At 41.7% G+C, this 9909-nt stretch overlaps 1 protein-coding gene across 1 annotated transcript in view; it reads left to right on the top strand.

The window, feature by feature from the left end:
* Positions 1-2949: 2949 nt before the first annotated feature.
* The window catches only part of STYK1 (serine/threonine/tyrosine kinase 1), a 62758-nt gene continuing 55798 nt past the window's right edge, over positions 2950-9909 (top strand). Inside the window, exons 1-2 of the mRNA XM_049882468.1 lie at positions 2950-3018; positions 6130-6191. The gene's annotated coding sequence lies outside the window, so the exon portion shown is untranslated. The remainder of the gene's footprint in view (positions 3019-6129; positions 6192-9909) is intronic.

Below are 9909 nucleotides of genomic sequence, written 5' to 3'. Positions count from 1 at the left end.
GTGACGCTATCTTCTATTTATGGCCACTGCTGCCCTCCTGTGGTGAAGTTGGGATGTGTTTCATATAAACTTGAAATAATCCATCTGCCTTGCTTGTGTTAAATTCCTTTCCAACAGTTCCAAAGCAATGCAACCGGGTGTCTAGTACAGTTTTTAGAGAAATACCTCCACTACAGTTGGCCCTTCATATCCACGGGTTCTGCATCTGCGGATTCAACCAACCAAAGATCGAAAATATTCGGAAAAAAGATTTTTTGCAAAGAGTAAAACTTGAATTTGCCACTAGCCAAGCGCTAAGCCAAATCCAAGCGAATGCAGTGATGTGTAGGCGTACCCTGCTGTGGCCTCCCGTCATCTCACAGATCCTCAGTCTTTCTCCAGTGCTCGTTGTTGGAGCACTGTTCGTTCCTTCACTACTTGTATTGTGTGCACCCTTTGTTTCTGTGAAAAATGGCTCCTAGAAAGCAAAGGAGTGGTCAAAGCAGTCCCTCAAAGACGAAGTGTGAGGGGCTGAGGAGAAGGAGAAGAAGGAGCTGAAGGCTAGTAAGGGCTGGCTGGCTAGCTCTGGAAAGAGCTACAGCCTCAAGAACCTAAAGATCACGGGAGAATCTGCATGGACTCATGGCCAGGCAGAATCAGCATCCCCAGGAGAGCTCAAGAAACTCAGAGAAGAGAAAGGCTGCCTTCCAGAGCAAGTCTTCAATTGTGATGAAACAACTACCTGCATAGCATTTACTTTTTATTATTATTATTATAAGTGATCTAGGGGTGATTTAAAATATAGGGGAGGATGTGCATAGGTTATATGCAAATACTGTGCCATTTTGTATAAGGTTCTTGAGCATCCACAAATTTTGGTGTCCACGGGGGTCCTGGAACCAATCCCCCTCAGATACCAAGGAATGACTGTGGTTGTACCTACACTCTCCTCTGCCTAGGACTCGGTTATAAGTCACCAGCCCAGAGCTAAAGGACACAAAGAGTCCAACACATACCAAAACCCAAACTATTCTTAGTTATTGGGCAAAGCCTTCAAACTCTGTTCTTTTCCTTACAATGTAATTTCCCAAGGGAGATGCCATGCCTTATGGAAATAGATTGCAGAAGCCCAGCAGACTTCAGACTTCAAGCGGGAATCTGTCATCACAACCGCAGAAGCATACAAGTGAATGCACTAAGTAACACGCAAATGGAGGGCATTGCTATCGAATCTAGAGGCGAGCAGGATCTGGTAGTTAAAATTCCTGTGCAATAAACTGGAGAACGATGTGAGCCCCAGTGTGTATTTTAGTGGGACTTCCTACCGTTTAGTACTTAACATGGGCAGAGCAGATAATGGGCACTCAATAAACGTGTATGGAATTAATAGCAAGGCAGAAATAACCATGTGGCAGGTATGCTGGGACTGAAGCACTGCTGATGTTGAGTCAGAGAGCCAGAAATCTGAGATGGAAGTAGTAATTGAAATTGTAAGGGGATGAACACATGGAGAGAAAAGAGAAATGATAAATATCGGGCCACCTTGTTCATGAATATATGTGTGGGACTAGCCACAGATACATACCTCCTGTTTATATCTGCTATTTTAACCAGAACTCTCTGTATGGCATGTCCTCAGGTGGTTTTATGTCAGGACATTACTATTTCCACTGTTTTCTCTATCTCAGGAAAAAAATATATATATAAAATTGGAATTGCTCAATAACATTGGAGGGCAATTTTTTGTTTCTGCCTCTTTGTTATATTTTCCTTTTCAAAATTCTCGGTCCTAGAGACTGAAATTTCTATTGATATAATGGTTCCTTAACAATAGCCAGATTTTAAAAACAAAATCATGTGCATTACCTTTATTGACAGACTAACAAGTATCTAGTAATATGCTAGGGTGCCATGGGAATTAAAAAGATGAGTAAGTCACAGGCTCTTCCCTTAAAGAGATTGTGGTGCCTACAGAGGTAGAGTGGGAGATTAAATAATATAAAAAAGCTCACCTAAATTCCTTTGGCTTTTATTCATCAGTTCTAACACAAAAATGAAACTTCATTCTGTTTTAAAAGAGCTCTGAAGGAAATGAATATTTCAATGAAGGACACCATAAGGACTGAAGTACCTCAATCTCTAAATACTCCATATTACATTGCAGCGAATTTCCTTCTGTCCTAGTGAATTCCAGTTTCTGTTTGGTATGCTCTCAAGGCTGAACAAACTGGTCACCTATTCAAGTAATATATGACCTATAATTCTTTATCAGAACTTGTATAGATATGAATATCTAATTGGAATTCTTCCAGCTATGCATTTTCTTGAATGTTTCCTATAATTGTAAATTCCACGAGGAATTTACAAGAAGTAAATAACTTCTTTATTTACTACTATGTCCCCACAGGAGACAAGCACAAAATGGGTATTTAAAAAACATACGGTAAATGAATTGACGATTAATTACCTACTCCTGGGGTTTTCATTTCCATTTATTCCTTCTAAGTTCTCCATGTAGCAACGCTTGTACACCCAGCAAACGGATGGGGTGGACAATGTCCCTGTGGCGACTAGTGACCCTGAAGTTCTAAACCATTTTAAGCGCCAATGACGGTAGCTGCCATGGGATGGGACACGAGGTGGCGCTGTTGCCGTTTATAGCAGCTTTCCATTTTCACTTGGACTGGAGTCTCCTTTATACTGGACCACCTAGCAATCACTAGGGCAGGAAATTAGTATCTAGATCAGTTCTAAGTCCAGCTTTTATAGTTTCAGCAGAGGTTGCCCAACGGCTGGTGCTGCGAGTCCCGGAAACCCCGGTGCCCTTAGAGTTCCCTTGGTGGGGAGCCCGCCCAAACTCCATCCTTTAATGGCAGCCACGCCCCATAGTGGGAGGCGGGACTGAAAAGCATTTCCTTGAGGCTGGCACACCTTGCCCTACCCAAACCGCTCGTTTATTTCCGCCCCCCCCCCCGGCCGGTTCCATCCGAAACCAGAGTGACCGGAGGAGGGACACGGCAGTGAATACGGAGTTTGGGGGTATGAAGGATGGAAGGGGGACAGTAGTGATGGAGCTAGGGTTGGACATGGAAGCTGGAGAAGAAAAACGGGGAAGGCTGGGAGTGGGGCGGCTGTAATCAGCTCTTTGTATTTTGCGTGAACAAAGAGTAGTCACCAGGTGAATTAACCTGTATTTCTTTGGAACAAACATCTTGAGGTTTTTGGCATCTGTGCAGTTTGGCAAGGGAGCAGCAGTAAGCAAACCCATGATGAGGTGCTTCCATTATTCCCTGAGAGACAAGGAGAAATGAGGTAGAACAACGCAGGGAAAAGGAGTTACAAGACTACACAGTCTTTAGTATGTGTGGCTTTGGGCTCACTGGCTCTCGGTTTCGGCTTCCCCATTTGTACAGCAGAAATAATAATGTAATTACCTCATAGGGTTGTTGTGATATTTAAATGAGATAATATGTGTGACCAGGCTTTAAAAACTGTGGTGATATCCTGTTCCTTGATGGGAATTTTTGCTTTCTTCCTAATCTGTCTTCCCTTTTCCAATCTTTCTTTTCTCACTATTAAGCCTTCAACTTCATCCCCATTTTGTCTCTTTTCTTTGCCTTTCATTTCCCAGGTCATCTTCTGTGGTTGTTGCCTCCTCTGTAATGAATTCTATCCGGATCTGACTTTCTCATACATTTCAGACCAAGCTTTCTTCCCACTACCTAGTGTTAGCCATCAGGGTGGAAATAAAGGAAGTGAGCTTCTGCAACATACAGTGCCTGAAAGCAGAGCTTTGTAAAAAGTGCTGCTGGCCTGATTTATCCTCCTCAGGGCACCGGAATTTCCACTGACAGCCACATAAGGGGGTCATCCAGACCTTTTAATGAGTTATCATGAAATATTTGCTCAATGGCAATCTTACGCTTCTTCAGTGCCTCCACTACCAGGTATCTCGTTATGTACCCACTTGAATTTAGTCGAGCATTACATCTATTTCAGTCGTCTTCTGGAGAAGTTTTGTTTTCCCACCACCTCACATCCAGCCCCGCAAGCATGTGCTCCAGACTTCTACCGGGAGCTATGTGATTCTGCAGCTCTGTTTTGTTTTAACCTGAATGTATTAATTTGCCTTTGCTAGTGTGACAAATTATCACAAATTTAGTGGCTTAAAACAACACAAATTTATTATTTTACAATTCCGTAGTTAGAAGTTGGGAATGGGTCCCCTGGGGCTAAAACCAGGTGTTAGCAGGGCTTCTTTCCTTTCTGGAGGCTGTAGGGGAGAATCTGTTCACAGATGAAGAGGAATTTTGCCCCAGGATGGAATATGCCTAAAGGCTCACCCGTATATGATTTAAATGATACAGAAATGAGATTTTGGAGTTGGAGTTGATTTTAAGACTTTTGGGATAATGTGATGGGGTGAATGTGTTTTTCACGTGACAAGTACATGAATTTTTGGGGGCCAAATGGAGCCCTGGTGGTGCAGTAGTTAAGAGCTACAGGTACAAACCAAAAAGGTTGGTAGTTCGAATCTACCAGCTGCTCCTTGGAAATGCTATGGGGCAATTCAGTTCTAGCCTATAGGGTTGCTATGGGTTGGAATTGGCTCAATAGTAACAAGTTTTTTTTATTGTTTGTTTTTTCTTTTTTTGGTAAAAGGTAGAATGTTAGGGATTGGCTTGTGTCCCCCCAAAATATGTGTCAGCTCGGCTAGGCCACGATTTACGGTATTGTGTGGTTGTCCTCCATTTCGTGATCTAATTATGCTCCATCTTGTGATGTGTTGTAAATCCTAACCCATACCTGTAGTTATAATCCCGTTTGTGAATGGGTTGGTTGTTATATTAATGAGGCATGATTAGTTTATGTTTGTTATGTTAATGAGGTAGGATTAGGGTGTATCTTGAGTCAATCTATTTTTTAATATAAAAGATATTGAACAAGCAAGCTAAGTAGTACAAATGGGAGAAGAGAGATGCCAAGCCAGATGAAGATCATCTAGGAGCAGAAGCTCAGAAGAGACAAGGACCTTCCTTCAGAGCTGACAGAGAAAACCTTCTCCTAGAGCTGGCACCCTGAATTTAGACTTCTAGCTTCCTAAACTCTGAGATACTTGGAGTTGATTTAAGACTTTTGGGATAATATGATGAGGTGAATGTGTTTCACACGTGGCAAGGACATGAATTTTTGGAGGCCAAAGGGTGGGGTGTCATGTGTTGAATTGAGTCCCCCCAAATTTGTGTCAACTTGGCTAGGCCATGGTTCCCAGTATTGTGTGGTTGTTTCTCCATTTTATGATCTGATGTTATAAATCCTAGCCTCTATGCCTGTGATTATGGTCCCATTTGGAAGTGAGTTCTCCATTACGTTAATGAGGCATGACTGGGTTATGTTAATGAGGATAAGGGTGGGAGGTACCACCCTTGCTTGAGTCATATCTTTTATCTTACAAGAGATAAAAGGAGAGAGAAGTGAGCAAAGAGAGGAAGGACCGCCTACCACCAAGAAAGAAGAGTCAGAAGAGGAGTACATCCTTTGGATTCAGGGTCCCTGTGCTGAGAACCTCCTAGACTCAGGGGAAGATTGATGCCAAGACACATGGGGATCTCAAAGGAATGCGGGGCTCTCAGATGTTGAAAGGAGACAAGGACCTTCCATCAGGCAGAGAGAGAAAGAAGGCCTTCCCTTGGAGCTGGCGCCCTAAATTTGAACTTTTAGCCTCCTAAATTGTGAGAGAATAAATTTCTGTTTATTAAAGCCATCCACTTGTGGTATTTCTGTTGTAGCAGCACTAGATAACTAAGAAATAATTTGGTCCCTACAAGAGATGAAAGCAGAGAGAAGTAAGCACAGAGAGAGGGACCTGAATACCACCAAGAAAGAAGAGCCAGGCCAGGAGCAGAGTATATCCCTGCACCTCCTATACCTGGGGGAAGATTGATGCCAAAACATACGTAGATTTCCAAGGAATGCAGGGTCCACAGATGTTGAAAGGAGGCAAGAACCTTCCCTCAGAGCTGACAAAGAGAGAAAGTCTTCCCCTAGAACTGGCACCCTGAACTCAGATTTCTAGGCTCCTTATCTGTGAGAGAATAAATTTCTGTTTGTTAAAGCCATCCACTTGTGTTATTCTGCTTCCTTTTCCAGCTTCTAGAGATCGCCTGGATTCCTTGGCTCATGGCTCCCTTCCATCTTCAAACCCAGCAATGGTCAGTCAAATCTTTCTTATTTACACACTCTGCACTGATATTTCTGCCTGCCCTCTCTTCCACATTTAAGAACTCTTATGATTACATTGGGCTCACTCCAGGATAATCTTATTTTAAGGTGCATTGATTTGCAAATATTTCCATCTGTAAACTTAATTCTCCCTTGGCATGTCCACACATTCTGGTGATTAGGATGTAGACAACTTGGAGGACCATTATTCTGACTGCCACACCTGAACTTTCTCTGGTTGGGGTCTCTTGTCTTATTTTTGTTCCAAAGATCAGCGTTTTGCCTGCTATATCAAGAACTTTATGTCCCTCTTATGAAGAGAAACAGCATTTTGCCTGATGATAGGCTAAAAATGCTTCCCAATTAAGCAGGAATCTGGGTGCCTTGATGGTTGTTATTGCTGGTTTTTGCTGCTGTGGAGTTGGCCCCCGACTCATGGAGACCACATGCTGCCTGGTCTTGCCGGATTCCCATGATTGGTTGTGGTTTGGACCATCGTGACCTATAAGATTTTCATTGGCTGATTTTCAGAAGTAGATCACCAGGCCTTCCTTCTAGTGCACCTTGGTCTGGAAGTTCTGCTGTATCATAGCAACAAGAAAGCCTCCACTGATAGACAGGGACAGGTAGGGCCGTGCATGAGGTACATTTGCCAGGAATTGAACCCAGGTCTCCTGCATGGAGGGCAAGAATTCTACCACTGAACAACCAATACCCTCGTGTGCCTTGATACTTTCTGCATAACACGATTAAAATGTAGAACAGAATTCAAATTTACACACACACACACACACACAAAAGGTCAGACTTACTGGTCTGACAGAGACTGGAGGAACCACCAAGACTATGGGCTCCAGACACCCTGCTAACTCAGAACTGAATCCACTCCTGAAGTCCACCTTTCAGCCGAAGATTACACAGACCTATAAAACAAATAACACATGTGAGGAATGTGGTTCTTAGTTCAATCAAGTACATGAAACCGAATGGGCAAAACCTGCCCAAAAGCAAAGATGAGAGGACAGGAAGGGACAGGAAACCAGAACAAATGGACATGGGGAACCCAGGGTGTAAAAGGAAAGGGGGAGAAGAGTGCTGACACAAAGCAGGGATTGCAACCAATGTCACAAAATAATTTGTGTATAAATTTTTGAATGAGAAACTAATTTGCACTGTAAACTAAAGCACAATAAAATTTACAAAACAGAAACAAACTATCCCTCATTCCCCTTAATACTCCTAGTATTACAGTTTTATGCTTTATGCCCAATTAATCTGTACAGGTTATTTTTCTATAAGAATGACTTTCAGATTCAAATAATGTTATTGTCATAGGTGAATTTAACTATTTATCTATTCAACAAGCATATGAATCCTGATATATGCCAGGCACAGTTCTAGGTTCTAGGAGTATAGCAGAGAACAAAATAGACAAGTCCCTAAATTCTTGTTCTCATGAAGGTTTCATGCTTTTTCTTCTGTTACTTTGCATTTCTTCCTCCCCACTAGCTTAGGTTTAGCTGTTCTCCGGGTCCGTGACGTGGTTCCTGAGTTCAGATGTGGCTACTGCTCTGTGCCTCCTTCTGGGCTGTGCTAAGGAGGGACATAAAGAAGATGACTACAAAAAAAATAGTTGTCATCATGTCTACTCTGACTCATGGCGACCCCGTGTGAGTTATAGTAGAACTCTTCGCTGTAGGGTTTTCAATGGCTGATTTTTCTCTTTCTTCTGAGATGCCTCTGGGTGGACTCGAATCTTCAACATTTCAGTCAGCTGCTGAGAAAGTTGACCATTTGTAACACCTAGAGACATAAAGAAGACAGCTCTGCTCTCAAGGAAATTACTATCTAGTTGGAAAGAACAAGAAATATATTAGGTGAATGTGGTGCAGTGGTTAAGAGGTTGGCTGTTAACCAAAAAGTCAGCAGTTCAAATCCACCAGCCACTCCTGAAAACCCTATGGGGCAGTTGTACTCTGTCCTATAGGGTTGATATGAGTTGGAATTCACTCAATGTAGGTTTTTTTTCTTGGTGGAATAAGTAGTTTGATTATTAAATGCTATATATTAGCACATCATGTCTTGGACATCATTTCTTACTGTGGAAAAAGGAAGTAGAAAGAAATAAACAAGCCCAAAGCTAATTATAAGTATAAAAGAACTCAAAAAACCAAACCCATTGCCACTGAGTCGATTCCGACACATAGGGACCCTATAGGACAGAGTACAACTGCCCTGCAGGGTTTCCAAGGCTGTAATCTTTATGGAAGCAGACTGTCACATCTGTCTCCAATGGAGTGGCTGGTAGGTTTGAACCACTGACCTTTTGATTGGCAGCCGAGCACTTTAACCACTGCACCACTAGGGATCTGAAATCCGTTTTAAGCTCCAACAATCTCTTTGTGAGCCAAGACAAGGTACTTACCTCAGTAGTCCTACTTGTTTTTTCTCTCTGAAAATCAAGGATGAACTGAGAACTCTCTGAGTATTCTTCTAGGTTTAAAAGTCTTTACTTTTTAAAAATTTTTCAATTAACAGACTTCAATTTTAGAGTAGTTTTACAGAAAAATTGAAAAGGAAGTACAGAGAATTCCCATATACCCTCTCTCTCCCCTCCACGCTGTTTCTCCTGTTATTAACATATTGCCTTAGTGATACATTTGTTGATGCATAATTATTAACTAACGTACATAGTCCATTAGAGTTCACTCTTTGTAATGTAGAGTCCAGTGGGCTTTGACAAATGCATAATTTGTAGCAACAATTATAGCACCAAGCAAAATAGTTTCACTGCCCTAAAAAATCCCTGTGCTTTACCTCTCCATCTCTTCCCCACCCCTACCACACCACAACCCGTAATCTCTTTATTGTCTTCATATTTTTTCCAGAATGTCATGTTGGAATCATACAACATGTAGTCTTTTAAGTCTGGCTTCTTTCATATTGCAGTTTGATTTACATTTTCTTTTTTTTTTTTTTGCTCATGTGGAACCTGTACATAGACTGAAAGGCAGTTGTTTGAACAAAACGAGGGGATATTGCATGGTTTAAAGTCAGGAAAGGTGTGTGTCAGGGTTATATCCTTTCACCATACTTATTCAATCTGTCTGTATGCTAAGCAAGTAATCCGAGAAGCTGGATTATATGAAGAAGAATGGGGCATCAGAATTAGAGGAAGACTCATTAAAAACCTGCGATATGCAGAAGACACAACCTTTCTTGCTGAAAGCAAAGAGGACTTGAAGCACTTACCAATGGAGAGCAAAGATTACAGCTTACACCTGTAATACAATGGCTTACACCTTAACATAAAGAAGACAAAAATCCTCACAACTGTACCAATAAGTAACATCATGATAAACAGAGGAAAGATTGAAGTGGTCAAGGATTTCATTTTACTTGATCCACTATCAACGTCCATGGGAGCAACAGTCAAGAAATCAAACAACATATTGCTTTGGGTAGATCTGATGCAAAAAACCTGTTTAAAGTGTTGAAAAGCAAAGATGTCACTTTGAGGACTAAGGTGCACCTGATCCAAGCCATGATGTTTTCAATCGCCTCATATGAATAGGAAAGCTGGGCAATGAATAAGGAAGACTGAAGAAGAATTAATGCCTTTGAATTATGATGTTGGTGAAGAATATTATATACCATGGACTGCCAGAAGAACAAACAAATCTGTCTTGGAAGAAGTACAGCCAGAAT

Source organism: Elephas maximus, chromosome 4 (genome assembly GCF_024166365.1).
Source record: "Elephas maximus indicus isolate mEleMax1 chromosome 4, mEleMax1 primary haplotype, whole genome shotgun sequence".
NCBI lineage: Eukaryota > Metazoa > Chordata > Mammalia > Proboscidea > Elephantidae > Elephas > Elephas maximus.
This window is presented reverse-complemented; position numbering and strand designations above follow the sequence as displayed.